Below are 23,044 nucleotides of genomic sequence, written 5' to 3' on the forward strand. Positions count from 1 at the left end.
TATTCACTGTGGCATCGCAGTGCATTGCTGGCTTATGATTGGCCAAGCATGCACTATGACCCGCATGCTTGGCAAATCATAGCGGCTCTGTGTAGTGTGTTCCGGTGTTGAGAGAGAGATAGATAGACAGAGAGACAGTGTAATTTGATTTAAGTTAGATAGAGTAGGCAGGCAAGTCAGTTAGCTGCACTTACAGTGTATTGTGTGTATATATACATCCTAGGTGTTGTGTGTATATATATAAATATATATATATATATATATATATATATATATATATATATATATTGTATTAAGTTTAGCTAGATCCGTTCCTGTTGTTCTCTTCCTACTACTGACAGGCAGGCAGGTGTTTTTACAGTATTTACAGCTACCTGAAGAAAATTGCTGGTGTTCTTCTGATCCTATTAGTCTTATTAGTTACAGTATTTACAGTTAGTGTAGTGCGTCCTCTGCACAGTGTGCACCTAAAGCTACCTGAAGAAAATTAGTGTTCTTCTGATCCTATTAGTACAGTACCACAGGCAGCTGTAGTATTTACAAGTTATTGTAGTGCGTCCTCTGCACAGTGTGCACCTAAAGCTACCTGAAGAAAATTAGTGGTGTTCTTCTGATCCTATTAGTACAGTACCACAGGCAGCTGCAGTATTTACAAGTTCATGTAGTGCATCCTCCGCACAGTGTGCACCTAAAGCTACCTGAAGAAAATTAGTGGTGTTCTTCTGATCCTAATAGTACACTACCGCAGGCAGCTGCAGTATTTACAAGTTAGTGTAGTGCATCCTCTGCACAGTGTGCACCTAAAGCTACCTGAAGAAAATTAGTGTTCTTCTGATCCTATTAGTACAGTACCACAGGCAGCTGTAGTATTTACAAGTTAGTGTAGTGCGTCCTCTGCACAGTGTGCACCTAAAGCTACTTGAAGAAAATTAGAGGTGTTCTTCTGATGCTATTAGTACAGTACTACAGGCAGCTGCAGTATTTACAATTTAGTGTAGTGCGTCCCCTGCATAGTGTGCACCTAAAGCTACCTGAAGAAAATTAGTGGTCTTCTTCTGATCCTATTAATACCACAGGCAGGCAGCTACAGTATTTACAGTTAGTGTAGTGCATCCTCTGCACAGTGTGCACCTAAACCTACCTGGAGACAATTGCTGTTGTTCTGCCCCTATTAATACCACAGGCAGGCAGCTACAGTATTTACAGTTAGTGTACTGTGTCTTCTGCACAGTGTGCACCTAAAGCTACCTGAAGAAAATTAGTGGTGTTCTTCTGATCCTATTAATACCACAGGCAGGCAGTTACAGTATTTACAGTTAGTGTAGTGCGTCCTCTGCACAGTGTCCACCTAAATCTACCTGAATAAAATTGGTGGTGTTCTTCTGATCCTATTAATACCACAGACAGGCAGCTACAGTATTTACAGTTAGTGTACTGCGTCCTCTGCACAGTGTGCACCTAAAGCTATCTGAAGAAAATTGATATTGTTCTGCTCTTATTAATACCACAGGCAGGCAGCTACAGTATTTACAGTTAGTGTACTGTGTCCTCTGCACAGTGTGCACCTAAAGCTACCTGAATAAAATTGGTGGTGTTCTTCTGATCCTATTAATACCACAGGCAGACAGCTACAGTATTTACAGTTAGTGTACTGCATCCTCTGCACAGTTAGCACCTAAAGCTACCTGAAGGCAATTGCTGTTGTTCTGCTCCTATTAATACCACAGGCAGGCAGTTACAGTATTTACAGTTAGTGTACTGCGTCCTCTGCACAGTGTGCAAATAAAGCTACCTGAAGACAATTGCTGGTGTTCTCATACTAATAATACTACAGGCAGGCAGTTGATTCTGCTAGCTGCAGTATCAGTATATATATATACATCCCAGCTTTGTGCAGCTACATCTCACTGCAGGCCATTAGTATGTTTGGAAGGTCAACAAGGAAAGGCAGACAGTTACAAGCCAATAAAAGAGGGCAAGCAGGCTCTGTGTCTAGAGGCAACAGTGCTGGTCATGGAGACAGTGCATCCTCATAAGCACGTGGCCGCGGGACCCGCTTGTCCTTTTTTTTGGCAGCTGGCCGTGTTGAGCCGCAACATGCGGAAGACTTGGTAGAGTGGATGACCAAGCCGTCCTCATCCTCACTCACCCAGGCTCAGGGTACTTTGTCTGGCAAAGCAGCTGCCAACGCGGCCTCTTCCCTTGGCTAAATGGCATCAGTCACTCCTTCCCTAGCCCCACCATGTCCTCCTGAGGAGTCCCCCGAACTGTTTTATCACAGTGTTGGGTACATGCTCCAGGAGGATGCCCAGGGTTTTGAAGGCTCCGATGATGGTACCCAGCTAGAGGAAGGCAGTAACGTGAGCCCAGAGAGAGGGGGTGCCCAAGAAGGACAGCAATCTAGTAGTCATGTTCCCCCAGCTGCAGCATACTGCCAGCTTTGCTCCAGTGATGAGGAGAGAGGGGATGATGAGGTCACTGACTCCACGTGGGTGCATGATAGGAGAGAGGGGGAGGAGGAGGCAGGATGCCCTCCAGGGGCCAGCTTAAGGGCAGCACACCGACTGCATCACACCGCAGAGCTCCGCATGTGCAGGACGCTGCTGTCTCTGTGCGTTATTCCAAAAGTTCTTTGGTGTGGGCCTTTTTTGAGACAAGTGCATCAGATCCCACCGCTGCTATTTGCAACATATGTCTCAAGCGTATCTCTCGTGGCCAAAACATCTCCCGCTTGGGCACCACATGCTTTGACCAGACATATGTTGACCTGCCATGCAGTTCGTTGGCAAAAGACCCGCTCCTCATCAGCTGGGATCTCCAACCCCACTATACCTTCAGTCCTCTCTGAGACCTGCACTGAGAGGAATGAAGGTGTAGAATTAGGTGTGTCACAACCAAGTACTTGGGGGCAATCTGCTATTGGTACACCGACGTCAGATTGTACCAGGCAAATTTCCCTGCCCCAGCTGCTGCACCGCCGAAAGAAGTTTGCTCCCAGCCATCCACATACCCAGCGGTTGAATGCTAGCTTGGCTAAATTGCTAGCACTTCAACTGCTGCCTTTTCAGTTGGTAGACTCTGCCCCCTTTTGTGAGTTTGTGGAATGTGCAGTTCCTCGGTGACAGGTTACCAAACGCCACTTTTTCTCACGGAAGGCGGTTCCGGCTCTCTACCAGCATGTGGAAGGCAATGTCTTGGCCTCGCTGGACAGGGCGGTCAGCGGGAAGGTGCATATTACTGCTGACTCATGGTCCAGCAGGCATGGACAGGGACGTTACCTATCTTTCACCGCGCACTGGGTGACTCTTCTGGCAGCTGGGAAGGATGCAGGACAGGGTGCAGTAGTGTTGGAGGTTGTTCTGCCACCACGCCTCCAAAATACTACTAGTGGTGATTCTGCCACACCTCTCTCCTCCACCCCCTCCTCTTCTTCTTCCTTCATGGCCTCTTCCTGTGCTGATTTGACTTTGGAACTGACGGTGCTCTGTAGGCATTCAAGGGGCTACGCAAGCACGCAGGCCAAAAGATACCATGCAGTGATTGAGCTGGTGTGCTTGGGGGACAGGAGCCACACTGGGGCAAATATTCTGTCAGCTCTGCAGAGGCAGGTTCAGAGGTGGTTGATGCCACGCCAGCTTAAGGCAAGTATGGTGATTTGCGACAATGGCACCAACCTCCTCTCCGCCCTCCGCCAGGGACAACTGACCCATGTGCCCTGTTTGGCTCACGTCCTTAACTTGGTGGTGCAGCGGTTCTTGGGTAGGTACCTGGGCTTACAGGATGTCCTGAAGCAGGCCAGGAAAGTCTGTGTGCATTTCCGCAGGTCATATAATGCCAGTGCTTGTCTGGCTGACCTCCAAAAGGAATTTAACATGCCCAAGAACCGCCTAATCTGTGACATGCTCACCAGCTGGAACTCAACGTTGACCATGCTGCAGCGGCTGCACATGCAGCAGAGGGCCATCAATGAGTACCTGTTAGACTATGGCACCAGGACAGGGTCAGGAGAGCTTCTTTTTTTCTCCCCACACCAGTGGGCCATGATCAGGGATGCATGCACTGTCCTGTCACCATTTGAGGAGGCCACGAGGATGGTGGGCAGTGACAGTGCATGCATCAGTGACACTGTCCCCCTTGTCCACCTGTTGGAGCACATGCTGCGTGAAATAATGGACAGGGCACTTGAGGCAGAACAGGGGCAGGAAGAGGAGGACTTCCTTAGCTCTCAAGGCCCTCTTTATCCAGACAGTGTTCCTACATGCCCGCCGATCACACAGGAAGAGGAGGCGGAGGAGGATTGTGTCAGTATGAAGGTGGACCCTGGCACTCAGCATCAGCAGCAGTCTTTAAGGGATCATTTACAATCCCAAGAAACCCATGGACTTGTACGTGGCTGGGAGGAGGTGGCTGTGGACCATTTGAGGAGGCCACGAGGATGGTGAGCAGTGACAGTGCATGCATCAGTGACACTGTCCCCCTTGTCCACCTGTTGGAGCACATGCTGCGTGGAATAATGGCAAGGGCACTTGAGGCAGAACAGAGGCAGGAAGAGTAGGACTTCCTTAGCTCTCAAGGCCCCCTTTATCCAGACAGTGTTCCTGCGTGCCCGCCGATCACACAGGAAGAGGACGAGGAGGAGGAAGAGGAGGATTGTGTCAGCATGGAGGTGGACCCTGGCACTCAGCATCAGCAGCAGTCTTTAAGGGATCATTTACAGTCCCAAGAAACCCATGGACTTGTACGTGACTGGGAGGAGGTGGCTGGTGACCCAGAGGACTCCGGACCGAATGCCTCAGCAAACCTACGCTGCATGGCCTCTCTGATCCTGCAAAGCCTGCGGAAGGATCCTCGTATTCGTGGTATCAAGGAGAGGGATCAATACTGACTGGCAACCCTCCTTGATCCACGTTACAAGGGTAAGGTTGCGGACCTTATCTTGCCGTCGCAGAGGGAGCAGAGGATGAAACATCTTCGGGAGGCCTTGCAGAAAGGCTTGTGCAACGCGTTCCCAGAGACTGGGAGGTTACAAACTCCTGTTCCTGGACAACGTGTTGCTGAGGCTTTGGTCAGTCAAAGAAGGAGCGGTGGAGAAGGTGGCTGTCTGACTGATGCGTTCAGACAATTTTTTAGTCCGCAGCCCCAAGGTATGATCGGTTCCAGCAACCATCACCAGCGTCTGTTTTACATGGTGCAGGAATACCTAGGGGCAAGATCTGACTTGGGCACCTTTCCCACCAAAAATCCTCTGGGTTACTGGGTCTTGAGGATGGGATCACTGGCCAGAGCTTGCACAGTATGCAATTGAGCTACTGGCCTGTCCTGCATCCAGTGTTCTTTCGGAATGCACATTCAGTGCTGCTGGAGGTTTTGTAACCGATCACAGGGTGCGCCTGTCCACCGACTCGATCGATCGACTGACCTTCATAAAAATGAATCAGTCTTGGATCACCACCAGCTACCAAGCACCTGATGCTGATGTAACCGAATAATTTTTTTTGAAATGTCAGATCCCTTCAAGACTGCCTATGCTGATTCTGAGTGAGTATCCTGTTATGCTGAGTGACTATCCTCTTCCTCCTCAATGATCATGCTGATAGCTTGTAAGAATATTTTTGGTTCTGGGTGCCACCACCAGTGCCTAAGGCCCAATTTTTCAGCCCCTGTTTAACAGGGACGTGTAATTACAATTTTTGATGCAATACTTTGCAGGAGGGCTCATTCCTGCACTCCAGCTAGAGTATCTGTGAGGGGTTGCAGTGTTGTGGCACCAGTGCCTAAGGCCCAATTTTTCTGCCCCTGTCCAACAGGGACATGTAATTACATTTCTTGATCTAATATTTCACAGCAGGGCCCGTTTCTGCGCCCACCAAGAGTAACTGTGAGGACTTACAGTGTTGTGGCAACACCAACACCTAAGGCCCCAATTTCTGCATATATAGAGCAGGCCCCTACTTTCAAACATCCAACTTACAAACGACTCCTACTTGCAAACGGAAGGAGACAACAGGAAGTGAGATGAAATCTACCCCTAGGAAGGGAAATGCTCTCCTGTAAGAGTTAATATGGGAAAAGCGTGTCTCCTTTCCACTGATGCTTTATCACCAATCCTTGTTTCACTAAAAACCCCAAATTGTCCAAAAACATTTGTCATTGGGACAGAAAGTGAGGTAAAATCTTCTGAAGAGGTGCACAGACAGCAAAACAAATGTCACAGGGGTGATAACCCTTCCCTATATTTTCCAAAAAGCTTAAAAATAGATTTGGCTGGAGCTACACTTTAAAAATGTACCAGTTCAAAATTACAAACATTTTCTACTTAACAAGAAACCTACAGTCCCTGTCTTGTATGCACCGCCTGTATACTGCTGTTCAGAGGGCCTGGAGCCTCACGCCTTTCCTTTTTTTAATTTGGGTGCGGGGTTCCCCTTAGTATCCATACAAGATCCAAAGGGCCTGGTTATGGACTGGGGGGGTACCCATGCCGTTTGTCTCGTGCCACTTTACAGGCATACTATAGACACCCCCCAGGTACGATATTTTTTTTCACTTTAAGCATCATTAAAATCACTGCTCCCAAAAAAACTGCCATTTTTAAAACTTTTTTTGCATTGATACATGTCCCCTGTGGCAGGACCCGGGTCCCCAAACCCTTTTTAGGACAATACCATGCAAATTAGCCTTTAAAATTAACACTTTTGATTTTGAACATTCGAGTCCCATAGACTTCAATGGGGTTCTAACGTTCGTGCGAATTTTCAGTCCGTTCGCAGGTTATGGTGCGAACCGAACCGGGGGGTGTTTGGCTCATCCCTACCGCTGACATCTGGCCTGGTCCGATCCGCTAAAAGCAGATGGATGCATCTACGTTAAGGTCCGTCGCTGGTGGATCGGATCGGGTGAGATCTGATGAAAACAGACCAGCGGCGCTCGACAAGCCCCTCCCTGCTCAGTGAGCAGAGAGGGACCTGTCATCCGCCGCCTCAGCGGAGATCAACAGAGAGATCTCCCGCAGAGCCGGCGGACTGAGGCAGACTCCGTGAAAGCGGATCTGCCTCATGAGAATGGGGCCTTAGTCTCATGAAACAGGCTTTCAAAACAAATTAACATTTATTATTTATAAATTGTTACAAATGTAATGTTATTAAATTAGCATGAAATGTAAATGTAAACATCTTTTTTTTTTTTTTTTTTAAAGGAAAAAAATGCCTCTTTCTCTGCTAACAAATCAAACTGAAACACACACATGTAACATAGTATCTCTGTAAAGAACATAGAACACAGAATGTATTAACTTTTTTTAGGAAAGTAATTTGCACTTTAAAGTGTGAACGTTGAATGTCCAATATCTCAAAAACCGAACAAACAGAAAGTTGGTTTTTGTGGTACAAATCAGCACAAACCAAGTACAAACAAATGATATTGTCATGATCAAGGGGTCAGGCTCGAAGACCAGTTGATGTAGCAGTGGAAGCTCACACAGGAACTAGCAGGATAGGAATGCAGGCAGGTCACCTTGGCCGATGTCACAGGCTCACTTGAGGTGTAGAATCTAAGTACTAACCGGTGTTCACCAAAGCTCCTGATGATGGAGATGGATTTTGCTGCATGTTGACACCAGGTTGTGGTCCTCTGGATCGCCCCACCAGGCAGTGACCAAGCCGGGGTCCAGTAGCAAATATAGCAGATAGGGATCATGTAAAAGCATTGTCAAGGAACAAGCCAAAGGTCAGTAACGAATAGTTGCAAGTTGGGCTTAAGCAGAAGCGTAGTTGAGAAACAAGCCAAATGTCGGTAACAAATAGTAGATCGAAGATACAGACAGCAGCAGGAGAGACAAAAGTGAGATATTAACTGGAGAAGGCACAATATTCTGGCAACCATGAAGTGCAGAGACATGGCTTAAATCAGGACGTTCATGGGAGGAGTAAAGAGTTCAAGGCAAATAAGATTCACAGTAGGATCATTCAAGGAATTGTCCAGGAAACTCTCCAGCATTCCAGGTGGCTCAGCAAGCAGAGTCATTGCCAGACACAGCTGAGGTCCCAGGTCCAGGTCCTGACAAGTATAATTGTTTTTAAAATGTAATAATGTGATGCAAAGTGGGAGAGGTTTTATCAACTGTAATGCGCAATATCTCTGCAGCACAAATCAGCACAGATGCAGTGCAAATGAATGCTATCTTTGTTTTTAAATTTTAATAACAGTGAGTGCAAAGTGGGCGGGGCTTGATGTTACATAACCTGAATTTGAATTCCAATATCTCATTAACCGAACCAGCTGAAACATTCATTTTTGTGGCACAAATCAGCACAAACAAATGGTATAATTGTTTTTAAATGTAATAGCATGGGGTGAAAAGTGGGCGTGGTTTCATCAACTATTATGAGTAATGGTTCTAAAACTAAATGTCACAAATGTTCGTTTTTGCAGCACAAATCAGCACAGATGCAGCACAATAATGCTATCTTTGTTTCAAATTTTAAAAACATGGGGTGCAAATTGTGTGGGGCTTGAGAACACATAATCTAAAATTGAATATGCAATAACTTCAAAAGCGAATGGCAGAAACATTCATTTTTGTGGCATAAAACTGTTTTTAAGCTTAAGAGCTGACAGTCCCTCACCCTGCATCTTGGTTGCGTTCTGCCTTATGAAGTAAGCGCAAACTTACCGTGCACACAAGTGAGTTATCTCAATAGGTGCATACAACAGACGTATGTCCATTTACAAATAGGATAAAAATTTTGACTGGTATGTTAGGCAACATTTAAAGCTTGTGAACGATAATGCCATTGCATGGCTTTGTAGTGACTTGGAAAAATTCTTGTCACTGGTGGCACTCTTTTTTCCTCATGGGCCTCAAATGTATGGTATTGTGCAGGTTTTTAAAGTTCTAAAAGACGTCACACTCTTTAAAATTACAGCATCAAAACTTGTGTTGCATGTTTGGCGAACATCTGCTTAAATTTTAGTCAAATGAAAAGATCATTTTTTTAAGTAAATGTAACTCAATTCCAATATGGAAATGCACACACCTTAAAAGTTTTGTCTAGATTACTCAATAGTATACATTATTTTTGTAAATGTAAAAGGTGTGTTTTAAGAACTAATGAAAATTAAGTAACGTACTTAAAATATCAAAGTAAATTAATTAACATTTATTTATTTGGTGAAAATGATAAAATTATTATAATAAATTTACAAGCCAACAGAATCATTTTAATCAGTGTAAGCGGGGCACTTTGCTTTGTTTTACTGAAGTTCATTTAGTTATAAAACACATTTTTTTTGGTCTATGAATATTTGTAAACTATACTTCGTGGCCATCATACTGAAAAGTTAGGACACCCCCGATTTAAGGAGTTATATATTTTTTTTCACATAATTTGGATAGGATTTATACAGGTTGGTTTTCTAAAGGCAAAAATACTGTTTATTTGGCAATAGAATTTTTTGATCTGCAAGGGAATTTTCCCATAGCTTAGTAAATTAGAAGCCCTGATAACTTCCATTAGCCAATGATGTGTGAGCAAAAATACAGTTTTATTATTTTTCTTGCCAGTGGTTTGGAAATTCTTTGCAAAGTGAATTTTCACCACATTCACTAAACTAAGGGAACATTTTCTATACAGTATATGAAAAAAGTCTTTGTGAAGTGAACACCCTAACTGTCATTGTTAATTCAACCCCACGGTGCTTTAAGTATTTTCTAAACACCGCTCTATTTGGAAATTTTAGTTCACAAAAAGATGTTGTGGAACAGGAAGAGAAAAGCAACCAAATCAATATGGGCCATGCAGCACCTAAAGCATGAGCTGTGGTAAAGGTTAGCTGAACTGAATTTATTAACCTTTGATAAGAGGCTATTAGGAAAACGATACTATTCCCATGTTTAAATACATAAATGGTCTATAAAGCAATTGTTCACTTTAAAGGTCACTGCAATAAACACGAGGGCACTTTTTATTACAGTTGGAAAAGAGGTTTGCATTTGCCCATGGAAAGGTTCCTTGCTATGAAAATGTTAATCTTCCCCAGGAGCTGCTTTTTCAAAATTTAGTAGATAATTTAAAGGGGGGCTTTCTAAATGCTCAAACTTAATTTTCAACTATTAATATTAATAAAAAATAACATTCTGAGATGTCTGGGTTTAAGGAAGGATTTTTGTTTTGTTGAACCAAATTGGGCAAGCTCTGGATCAGTTATGAATATAATTTTTTTACTGGAACTTGTTAGATGCATGCATTTCTTTAGCCTGAATGTAATTTGTAATTATGCAATCTTAAAAAAATACAATTTCATTTTCTAAATAACTTTCCCATCGCTTCATGCCAGAAACATACTGTAAGTGTCATGGTAAATTGGACACATGGCAGAAAAAAAATAGAACTTTATGTAGTAGCTTTTTTTCCAAGAATTTTTTTATCTTTTTCTATTTTTTTATGTATTATTTGTAAATTAATAGAAAATGAAAAAAGTCATTAAAGGAAATACTCTCAAAAGAAAGCATTGTTTGTCCCCCCTCATGAAATATGTCTCGCTTCTTTATAAAAAATAATAAGTTATTCCTGAATTGGTAAGCCTGTATCTGAAAAAGTTCTAGAGATTAAAGAGGAAATAAAATAATTATTCTTATAATATAATTCTTATGCTGCTAGACTTAGTAAATAGATAGGAAGGAATATTATATTTGTTTGTTTTAAACTTTTTTTTTTACATTTTTTTCGTTGCTTTCTTGTTTCTGACCTGGACCAAAATTATGTCATACATCCCAGGAGTCTTCATGGGCATTTTTTTTTCTTTCATCTGGAGGAGGGGAGAAGGGGCTTTTGTAACCATTCACACCCTCCTGCCTGCATGCCCTCATGCCGCCTACATGTCTGAACTAAGGGCAGATGAATTTCAGCAAAATGCTACATAAATCATCTGCCTTTATTCAAGATGGCTGTGGCTGGAAATGCTTTTCAACAAAATAAAGCATGGAGACATGAATGTATGGGTGAGTTTGCTTTGAATAACAAAAAAATGTGAAATTACTTTTTCAGTTTATGGTGCTTGGATACAGCTTAGTTCTGCTTTAATTGGTTAAAAAGCAACTCAACACCAAGCAGAAACAATTGGTCAATTCTGTGACAAAAATACTGCAAATGTGCTAATGTTAAGAATTTTACCTAGAGAAAATATCTTTTTTTCTGTTTCAATGTTTTTTTTAACGTTTTCACATTAGGTATAAAAACAATAGCAAGATATTCAAATATTTATACCTTTTTTCAATTTTGGACCGATTAGGATAGGGTTCAAACCACTGTAAGTTTTTTATTGTAACCCTGAGGAGCTCTGTCATTCCCATTTGATGACCTTTGCCACTGGTAGAGAAATTGCTGGGAAATTCAAAATCGAGTAAATGAGGGACAGTCTTCCAAGTGGGACACAGTTTCACAACTGTCTAATCTTGGATTTCTCCTTACTCTGGAACAGAAAGTAATGGGAAATTAGTTATACTTATGTATGTATATGACAACAGCCAGGTTTTAGGTAGTTCAATGCAGTACTTAAAGTGGCAGTAAACAACAGGTGGCAAAAAAAATAAAAAAATAGTTCCCTGCAAGGCAATGTCATAATGTGCTAGTATGCATTGCACACTAGCACATTATGAGAAACTTACCTTAGAACGAAGCCCACCAGTGCCGCGATGTCACCGCTAAGATGGCTGACATTTTCCCCAAAGTCTTTTCTTACGGGTTCATGGCCTCCAGCTAAACAAGTGGCGTGATGACGTCACTCCCATGCATGTGCACCGGAATTGCCATTTCCGGCACGGGCTCTGAGGGTCCGGTACTGTAAGCTGAACCTTCAGAGTGCATGCACCGGTGATGTCATCGGTTGCATGCACTCTGAATATCTCCTAAACTTGCACAGTAAAGAATGATAAGGGCGTCCACTGTAATAATATCTGTAGACTAGAAACCGGCATTGTTCCTTGCAGACCCCCTTCGGATTAAAGTGATAGTAAATTCTGTTACACCCCTTGTGCTTACAGGTAAGCCTATAATAAGGCAAGGAACAATGCCAGTTTCTATTCTACAAATATTATAACAGTGGACACTCTCATCATTCTTTATGGACTATCCGGGTTGAGCGGCGGGGAGTTTTTTGCAGTAGTTTGGTCTGCATAGGAACGCCTTAGTACAAAGATTTTGATGATATGTTTGTCAAATTTTTTGGGATTATCATGACTTTATGTATACAAGACATTGAAAGAAGCTCAAGAGGGATACTTTACAACTATGCCTTTCTGAAAATTTAAAACCCTAAGCACTTATGATATTTTTCCTGTAAGCAACGCTTAATTTGCAATGTTTTTGTAATGCACCTTTAATCAGGGATACACTCCACGTATACTCCACATGTACCTGCACATATCGTGTACAATACTTACATTTTACCATAGACTAAAAATTCTTTAAATAACTGAATTCTGATTCACTTTGTCAATTCTTTTTATATTAATAGAAGAGGACCACTTAATCCCATTATTACCTGATTATTCAGCCAAATCCTAACATGTGCTGTCACTATGAATAACTCAAATAACCTGGATTTTACCTGAGGCTAATCGAGCAGCCTCATTAATTGTCAGAGGACTGCAGTACTGGAATTAACTGGCTTTATGTCTTCACAATGATATCTTTATGTACTTCCAGTGTATTTCAAATACTTTATGTATTGTTGTAGAAGCAGTGGACCTGGTCCTTACATTATGATATACGTTGCTCATAAAGCCATTGAAGTGTTTCGGCAGCCTAATATAACTTGGAATTCTGAATGGTATGTAATAATATACATTCAATCTTTTCAAATTCTTACCAAAAAAAGTTACCATGAAGATATGAGCTAGCAGATTGAAAAGGGTGTCCAAAAACAAAAATTAATGTTATGATTGGGATCTTTACATATAATAATATGAAGGGGTCCCAGTCTCCAATGCCTGCCTAGGATAGACACAGGGGCTCTTGTCATACCGTTGTTCAAAGAATTGGGTAGCATGAAGTTCAGCCATGAAGATGGAACAATTCTCCTAGTATAAATGGGTTTCAGACTCGCTGAATTTTCTTTTTGTTTCTATAGTTAATTTAGTGCACAGTATTCAGAAGACTTTGTCTTCATTCAGTCTACTCTTTTTAGGGGCATCCACCTCTCCTTACAGAGACTCCCAGCAGGACAAATCCTACTTTAGCAGCACCAACACAGTCAATCAAAGGGTAAACAACAGACAGTCACTAGGAATCCACTTCCAGGCCTCTACTCAATGTGTCTGCAGATACTTGGATACCTCCTGTCCCATACTGGCTAGACACTGTACTGTGACTCTCCAGGTCAGATCCCCAGTGCACCCCCTTTACTTGGCTCTGAACTGATTCCAGGAAAAAAGGCCCCCAGCTTCCCCAGAGCTGGGACCTCAGTGAATTCTCTGCAGGCTTTCAGCTGACTTTCCAAGAAGGGCAGCAGCCCTTCCAGGCTGCAATCTCCTCCTCCAGAACAAGAACCCTGCTGCTCCAGGCCTCAGATTATTTATGGGCCCTCTCCACCTTCTGGGCAGACCTCCCCAGGGATTGGCTAGGGTTTAAGTGAAGTAAAATGATTCAAGCACAGGGTCTCCCTATTGCAGCCCACTACATTCTAGAACCTATTAGAAGGCAAGGAGAAGTAGTGGAGCCTGCAACCTGTGAGACCCAAAACAGCCAAAAACTAACTACACACTACTACTCTAACTACAAAGGAGCCAAAAAGACTAAATTTACTTTAACCTCTCTTGCAAACTATAGGAGGGTGCTATATGTAATATAATCTCCAGTAACTGCTTACCTTCCATAGCCATCCATTTTAGTAATCAACTTTTCTAGAACTGACTTGGCGTACTGTTCTTAAGCCTGTGTTCTTGCCATGTACTAGTTACTAAGCTTCTACGTTTACCAGATGGAATGGTTATACTATACATTTTGTTTAGTAAATGAAAACCTGTCTTCCTGAATACAATTTTAGCTCCTAGCTCTTTGTGTTTTGGTATACTGTTTTTTGATAACTGACATTATTCTGTTTACAACTCTGCCTGAACACTTCCTGCCCTTACATGCCCATGTGTTAAAATGAAACACTATGCTCTTGTTTGTTCACTTCATGTATTTATTTTATTATCTGATTATCTGCCCATTAATGCAACAGCCCTGTAGTATCATGTAGCCAAAGCACCTTGAAAGTGATTCTAATGATTAGGAACCATTCAATACTTCAGGGAAGACCTTGCTTTTCACTGTTGATATCAAGGGCCTGCAATTCCTATTTGAATATATAGATGTCTGCCAACAATGAAATGCATGTGGTTGGGGAGATTGATGGAAGGGATTATCACTAACATATTGTATTGCTGGATGTTTAACTGATGACAAAATTACTGTCCTATATATGTAGGAAAATATAATAGAAAAAGGTCAAGAAAAGTTCTTGAATCGTATTGGAACTTAAATTATAATTTGCCTTAGAGTAACCCTGCGGCAAATATTTCCATGAACCTTTGATAGAGATGCTTTGTTTACATTATTTGAGTTATGCTGGCTGGATAACAATTTTGTATATAGTATTTTTTTTCAGGATTAACAAATAGTTTTTTTTTTTGTCAAATAAATATGAAATATTTGCATATCAATTTTTAGTTAGTACTATATACATCCAGCATTTGAAGCTATAGGCCTCTTTTTACCTGTTTACAAAACCAATCAAAAGATTCACATGCTAAATTATCAGAAGGGTAGTTCATCCCCCACCACCCCTCCATCCCCCTTTCTCTTACTGCTTTTTCTGGTTCTGCAAAGACTTTTAATTAGGCAAGTGACAGTCTGAAAGTTAACAGCTTCTTCTGCACTCTGTCTTCAGAAAACCCATTGTTCTTGGTGACACCAGTATTAGGTTCCATTTCCCCTGTCTCATGACTAATCACACGATTTATATAGCTAAATGATCAGAAGAGTAGCACACCCTCATCTCCCCTCTATCACCCACTCTCTCTCTGCTCTGTATGGTTCTGCACAGTTTTAAAAAAGGGATTAGCAGTCTCAAAAGGAATAGCTTTAGAATACCCATAGTCCTTGGTGACACCAGTATTAGGGTGCACCCAGTATTAATTTGCCCCCAAACCATTATGCTTTAGCAAGTGTATAATACAAAAAGGTAGCATCTGTTTTCAGATGAATCCTATAGAAAGGAAACCAGTAGAGGTTTAGGATACTTGAACATATTATGCTGCATCCCTGCCTTTATTCAAGGGTATCACTATTGAGCAAAAGAACAAGATATACAAACAATAGCAAAAACATGGGTTTCTGTGTGTAAGTGGAGAACAGGACCATTATTTCTTGTAGTGAGTGCTTGGTTATGTGCCTTGAACATGGATGTTTGGCCAAGAGGCTAACCCCACCCCCATAGCAATAGGCCCACGATCAGGCTCAGAACAGGCTAATCAATTAAATCACTCAGTTGACCGGGGACACTTTGATAGTCTTAGAAATTACTGAGTTTGTAACAATGAAAAGGGAAGGCATCGTCAAGACATCTTCTAGGATAAATAGATAGTTAATAACACTGACAATATTTAAGATTAGGATGACGACAAACATTTTTGGAACCATTGTTTTATTGCATATATATTACTTACAATCTATATTTCTTTACTGCTTTTACTTTAATATTTTCACTGCTCCATACAATTCATGCATTGTGAAACTTTACAAAAGTGACCTATCACCTTTAATGAAAAGTATGGGATACATGTCAAATAAGTCCAATACTAGATTTTTAATGTTATTTTTTTCTTCATTCTATAGTTGTTACATAGCAAATTTACTGCCCTTTGCTTTCTAAGAATAGCATACCATAAAAAGGAAGGACATGTGTATTGAATTGTCATATCTGCTAACACTACTCAACCTTATAAAAATCTATCATCCATGCCTATAAATAACCACTATACTGTAAATGCTATTAATTTTAAGGTGCATTTCCTGTAACAATGTTGAAATTTATGTTCTATATCTTTATTTTGCACATGAAAATTCAATCTCCATATATTTCTAATAACATAAAAAGATCATTAAATAGTATTATGTAAATATATCAGTTTGTAGTTGAAAAATGATTCAATTTAACTTATTTTTATTTTACAGCCTAAATTATTTTACAGTTATATCAATCTAATTTGTTTTATTTCTAAAAGAAATCTGACATCCAAAATTACATTTTGAAAAATGTAATATGTTTACATACAATTTTTAATTTTTTAAAAATGTTTGGGTGCATCCTAAATGACCAGTGCCTGTACAATTCATTGCCTAGTTCCAACATTATAAATAACATTTTTAGAATAAATAAATTCACAAACATCATTAAAAATAAATGAATAACATTTTTATCAGGTTAATTTACATTGCCAATCAAAACACGTATATAGAATAAACTGTATTAGCTCACATATACAGTAAATGCATGGGAAATGCAATTTAAGTAATACAAAGTAATCATAAATGTTAAAATTTGCACCATTTATATTCAATTTCTTCATTTAAGACGTATGTGAATTATTTCTTTAACTGAATATAGAGTGGCAGCTGTGGTAGCAACACTGTGTTTGTTGAGCAGTAAATTCTATAGTGTTGAACTGTTCCAGTAAATGTTAAATGATTTAAAAAGACCTGACAGGCGAGAACAGCAGCCCTGGAGTCATGTAAAATGCAAGAGAAATACCACTTTATAGTCACTTTTTATGACATTAAATTGGAATAGCAATCAGTTGAAAACTAATATAACTAATTTTATTTTTTTAAGCCAGAGAGCTAAAAATAAAATAACTGTTATAATTTCTGTATTGCATTAAATGTTATATATAGCTATGTGTGTGGGGTATATATACTGTAAATGTGTGGGTGTGGGTGTGTATTTATTGTTTGAGTTTTAACACATGGAAACTTTTTTTTACAAACATACAATTAAATACATTTTACCTGGATAACATAAGAAAACAGCAATAAATGTGAAAAATAAAATGCAAAAACAGGTAGTTTAGAAAACAACATTTGGGGTAGTAATCACTTTTCCCTTTTTCCTCCTATTTTATTGTCTACCTCCTGATGTTTGGCTGAAATCCTCATATGAATGCCATTCATTGCCTTATTACTGTATGACGAATAAGAGGGTCTTCATTTTATAGTCATATGATCAGTCCTAGTGTTTTAGTAAGTGAACAGCTACTAAGAAAGAGCAAAACATTAAATTTCTAGGGAGTTTCATCACATATAAATATACAGAATGGCATTGGTTTCCGTGGTTGTAAAGAAACTACATATGAACATTGAGCAGTTGCAAAAAATCGCAGCCAGCTGCAGGTTGAGATGCACAAAATATTTTACCAACATTTATTTTCAAAATGTATTTTAAAGAAAAAATATTTTAATTTTTAAAGTTTTTTTTTTTTTTTTTATTAAAACGGTAAAAAATACATAATTGAATAAATAAATAACTGGTACAAACACAATACAATAAAACAATAGCTCAAATATTTTAAACATTTTTGAAACTTAGATACTTAGACCAAGTTTAGCAGCATTGGTATGCATTAATTAACTTGGCAATAATGCTATGGCAAATTTTTCTGATTTATATTGTGCCTGAGAACTAGAAACACACACAGTTGCACATTCCTAGTTCTCTGCTGCAAGGTTAATTCATGTTCTCAAGGCAAGGGGCATTTTCCATTATGTCTTATAACGTCACATTGTGGTCACAAAGGGTTAATGAAGCAAATTTTCCTTTCTGTTTTATCGTGTTCCTTTTTAATCAAATTTTTGAAGACCATGATATGGCTGAGGATAGATAGCCCTGACTTTTCATTGAGAAATATTAAGCTAAAAAAAAAAAAATATTCATAAGAAAGTATTAAATGTTATGGTAATAAAGAAAAAAAATGAAACATTGGTTAAAGCAGACATATCACAGCTCAAGGAAGAGGGTTCACCCTCAAAACACATCAGCATCTACTACATATTCAGGTCTCATCTGTGCCTGTTTAGGGCCACAGGCTGAGACTGTTTTATGTTATGCCTCGTACATACGACCAGACTTTCCGCCAACAAATTGGTGGAATTTTGTCCAAAGGGTGTTGGCTCAAACTTGTCTTGCATACACACGGTCCCACAAATGTTGGCCAACAGAACGTAGTGACGTTCTAGACGTACTACGTGTTTTTTCAGCTCTTCAGTGCCACCCTTTGGGCTCCTTCTGTTAATTTTTTGTTAGTAGAAGTTTGGTGAGTGTTGATTTGCGCTTTTTATTTCGTGCTTTTCAGTTTGTTTCTGAACGGCCGTTCGTTAACCAGACATGTTGCGGAATCGGAGGATATAACGTGTTATTTATTATTGGCCTTGGAGTTATTGCTTTGACTTTTATTTTGGTTGAATAATGATTTGATTTAGTATATTTTCTATATTTTTGGATGCATAGAATGCACTTTTTGGTTAAGTTCTATTGGCAGATAGCATGTCTAATTTAATTTTTTTAATTCTTAATGCACAATAAAAAAAATTGTGGAGAATAATACTTGGCTAAGTGTTTTACTTCAAATGAGAGTTTGGAAGTAGGCAGTTACATTTTAAAAAATACAATGTAAAATTGACAAGTGGCACCAACATAGTTGTATCTTTGATCTTAAAAACTACAGGATAATGGTGTTGTGGTAACAAATAAAAAAAAAACGCCTTTGAAAATTAGTTTGCAATATCTCCATCAGTATCACCAGCAAAGCAGCTTCATTATTATCTCATTAAAGAAGAAGAGAATTGTGTGCTGCATTTGGAGATTTCATAATTTGCCAGGTCAAGAATGTTAATTCTCCATTACAAACGCTAATGTACAAGATCGCCCCGCTTCTGCTTTCGAGCATGCGTGTTTGTATTTTGGACTTTTGTCCGACGGACTTGTGTACACAAAATCCGACAACACACATTTGTTGGTGGAAAATTTGAAGACATGCTAGCCAACATTTGTTGGCGGAAAGTCTGACAACAATTGTCCGATGGCGCATACACACAGCCTGTCATCCAACATTTCCCATCGGAAAGTCCGATCACGTGTACGGGGCTTTACACTCATCTTTTGTAAATACAAGTTTTTACCACTTTTATCATACTAAATGGTGTCATTGGTGATGCACTAGGCTGGTGCTCCCTTCTTGCATTCTGTCATTTAATGTTTGGGATTCCCCTGTCTGAGGAGGGCTGAAAGGCCTAGGGATTACCTGGTGTTCTAAAGAAAACTTAAGTCAATGGGGGAAATAGTTGTGGGATCTACATTTTACCATCTCCATCCACCAAACTTATGCACAGAAGAGTTTTTGTCATGATACTGATTTACTGAATGTTCATACAATAACTTAAAGTAAGTAAAGTAAACAGAGATTTTCTTACACATGACTGGATAAATTAAGTGAATCTTCACACATTTGATTGTGTCAACATTCGCCAATCCAGCAAATTTATGGTGCACATTGTGCATGTTTTCCTGTCTTACAATATCTAAGATGTGACCCTGATTCATTATACTATTTTTGTAGGTTTGCCACTGTATTGTCAAATTATAAGTGTCATACTAGTTTTTAATTTCATTAGAAATAAATTGCTAATATAGTAACTTTATTGTAAAGGTTGGGAGTATTTGAGCATTTTTTTTTTTTTTTATTGAGTCTGCATTTACATATTTTTTTAAAAACATTCTACCAGGACATCTGTCTGATATGTGGCCCCTAATGTAATATGATTTCACATCTATTACAACCTGAAGCTTGTAGTGCAGCCCAGGCCATGGAGAACATGCAGTAGTCTGGCTCTTCAACAACACATTTTCTACTAGTTGTTCATATGAATCTTCTTTTATTTTTATGTAGCATCCTGATATAATGCTTGCAAAATATGGAAACTCTTATCTTCTGTTGATGGGTGCTGCCCTCTTGGTTTCTATGTCAGTGGCTGCAGGAGACACAGAACCATATGTGATGTTCTAAAACAATTCTTCACATGCATAGTATTTTACTAGAAGAGGACCCAAACAGAGCAACTCAAGCTGTAAGGAATCCATTCATGTGACCATCTCTAGTCAAATGACTGTATTTGCACATGCATACACAATATTTTGATTACATAGTGCTGATGCTGCCTGTGTTGAAGAGAGCTCCTGAACACTGCCTCTGCAGAAACAACTGACTTGAATAGGGCTAAGTAGACATGGCAAGGCAAAATGGCACTGGACCCATCTTCCCAACAATCATACCAGCATTCTGCCACAACCTTGGAGCTGCTCCACAATGGACTAAACAGCCCTAAGGATCCCCTAAGCACTCAAAGACAACAGATCATGGCTAATACATACTGCTGCTGCACTTTGCAAGAAGCTCTCTGGAGCTAAATTTGACCTGCACTGGGCCCTCATATAAAAGTCATTCCATTGCCCCATACTCCTCTAACAAGGAGGTATGCATGCAACCACTACTGACAAAAGCCTCTAAGCCCCAGAAAACACCCAGGATTCACAGGACCCAAACAAGACATGGTGTAATTCAAGCCAATCATCCCAATGGAGACATAAATCTGTACCAAGCTAGGCAATTCACTCCCAGGCCACACCACCATGCAAACCCCAAAAACCCAAGCCACAGAGTGGAATAAGCCCTGAGACTGTGATCCTGACCACTTGCAGAGCAAAATGTACCCACTCTCTTAAAAGGCTCTCTATTCTGAAACTCACTCAGATAAACAATATATTGGGGTTGATTTACTAAAGACAAAAAGACTGTGCACTTTGCAAAGTGCAGTTGCTCTAAAGCTTAGTAAATGAGCAGAAGCTCTGCTGACTTCCATCGTCCAATTATTTGCAAGCAAAAATGCTGTTTTTTTATTTTCCTTGCACGTGATTGGGTATTCTTTACAAAGTGAAGCTTTACTTCATTTACTAAGCTCTGGAGCAACGGCACTTGCAGAGGGCAACTGTCTATTTGCCTTTAGTAAGTCAACCCCATTATGTCTTTGCCTCCCTCATCCTTGTCCAGTTCAGAAACAGAGGAAGCCCTCATCCTTCAGCCCTCCATCCACAGAGGAACACTCATCCCAGGAGGACTTTATAAAATTAATTTCTATGAAAAAGAAAGCTCTTTGGGCAGATTTCCAATATATTTTACTAAAAGTTGAAATCATGAAACATGACCTTTAGTCTACAAAAAAAGATGTCCACCAAAGATCCAAAGATCCACTAAAAGAGACATATGTACAAAAGCATTTAGGGGGGTCTGAACAATAGAGGTAGTAGAAACAACATTAGAATCAAAGGGCTCCCAGAAGCTACAGAATGAGACAACCTGGGGTAGTTATCCTCTCATCAGATTGAAATGTTTTACCTGAGAAGCCCTCCTTCACAGCCAAAAGATGCAATCTGTAGAATTCACCCTTATTCATTCAAATAAGACATCATACATAATGCACACAGTATACACAACAAAGAATTCAACAGAGCACAAACACAGCTTTATTGGAGTGCAGGCTTTTTTAACTGTTTCCTCTGGGCTTCCACAACCCCATAGGCCCCTGGACGTGCTGAGTACATTTTTGTCTCTCCCACCTCTGATCACGCCTGATGAGTCAGCAGTGATTGGGTATACGAGCTGTAGCCAGCTGAAGAAAATAAGCATGCAACTTTCTTCCAAGCCCTAGTAACTACATAGAGCACTGTGCCAGCTGTGTCTTGGCTGACAAGCTGTCAGAAACCATAAATCAGACTGAGACAAGTACAGTTAAATCTCACTTGTTTAATAATAATAAAAAAGGTAAATAGAGTAAACATAGTGAAAACATAGCCAGAGTTCAGGAACCAGAACGGATAGTCAGACAAGCCAAAACGTCAGGGAGCCAGAGATGAGCGTAGTTGAACAGCAAGCAGGATCTGGAGCCAGAAGGAATGTCAGCCAAGCAAGTCTTTAACAGGAACACAGGCGAGCGCCTCTAGAGATGTGACCAAGGCGAAGGCAGAGATCATCTGGGCTGGACGGCTTAAGTAGGCAGGACTGACAAGCAGGATATCATCAACAGGTGAGTCTCTGTGGAGAAATAGGAGCTGGCAATTAGCCAACAGATGAGTGGCCAGCTTAGAGAAGGAAGGGCTGAGCCCAGCCCTGACAGTACCCCCTCCTCAATGACCCCTCCCCCTCGGAAGACCACCAGGCTTGAGGGGAAAACGTCTATGGAAATCATGGGGGAATACAGGGGCATGTACATCCGAGGATGAGACCCAAGAGCGTTCCTCCGGATCATGCCCTTTCCAATGCACCAGGTACTGTATGAGCCCACGGAACCTACAGGAGTCAACAATGGACTGTACTTCATACTCCTCATGGTTCCCAATCTGTATAGGGTGAGGACGAGGCACTGAGGTGGTAAAGAGGTTGCAGACCAAAGGTTTTAATGAGGAGACAAGAAATACATTTGAGACATGCATATTAGAAGGAAGGTCTAATGCGTAAGCCACTGGGTTAATGCTGCGAAGAATACAGAAAGGCCCAATAAACCAAGGTACGAACTTCAGAGAGGGAACACGAAGTCGGAGGTTGCGATATGACAGCCAGACCCTGTCCCCAACCTTGTAGGAAGGTGCAGGCAGGCGTTTGCGGTCAGCATGGAGTCTGTACCTATCATTAGCATGTCGTAAAGCCTCCTGGACTTGTGCCCAAGTGGAACAAAGACTACGTAGATGCTCCTCTAATGCAGGAATACTCTGCGGAACAAATGAGTCAGGCAACATGGAAGGTTGGAAACCATAGTTCACCATAAACGGGGACAATAGGGAAGCAGAATTCAAGGCACTATTGTGAGCAAACTCCGCCACGGTAAGAAGTCTGACCAGTTGTTATGATGGTCAGAATAATAGCAATGTAGGAATTGCTCCAAGCACTGATTGGCTT

This window comes from Aquarana catesbeiana, linkage group LG01 (genome assembly GCF_042186555.1).
Source record: "Aquarana catesbeiana isolate 2022-GZ linkage group LG01, ASM4218655v1, whole genome shotgun sequence".
Lineage (NCBI taxonomy): Eukaryota > Metazoa > Chordata > Amphibia > Anura > Ranidae > Aquarana > Aquarana catesbeiana.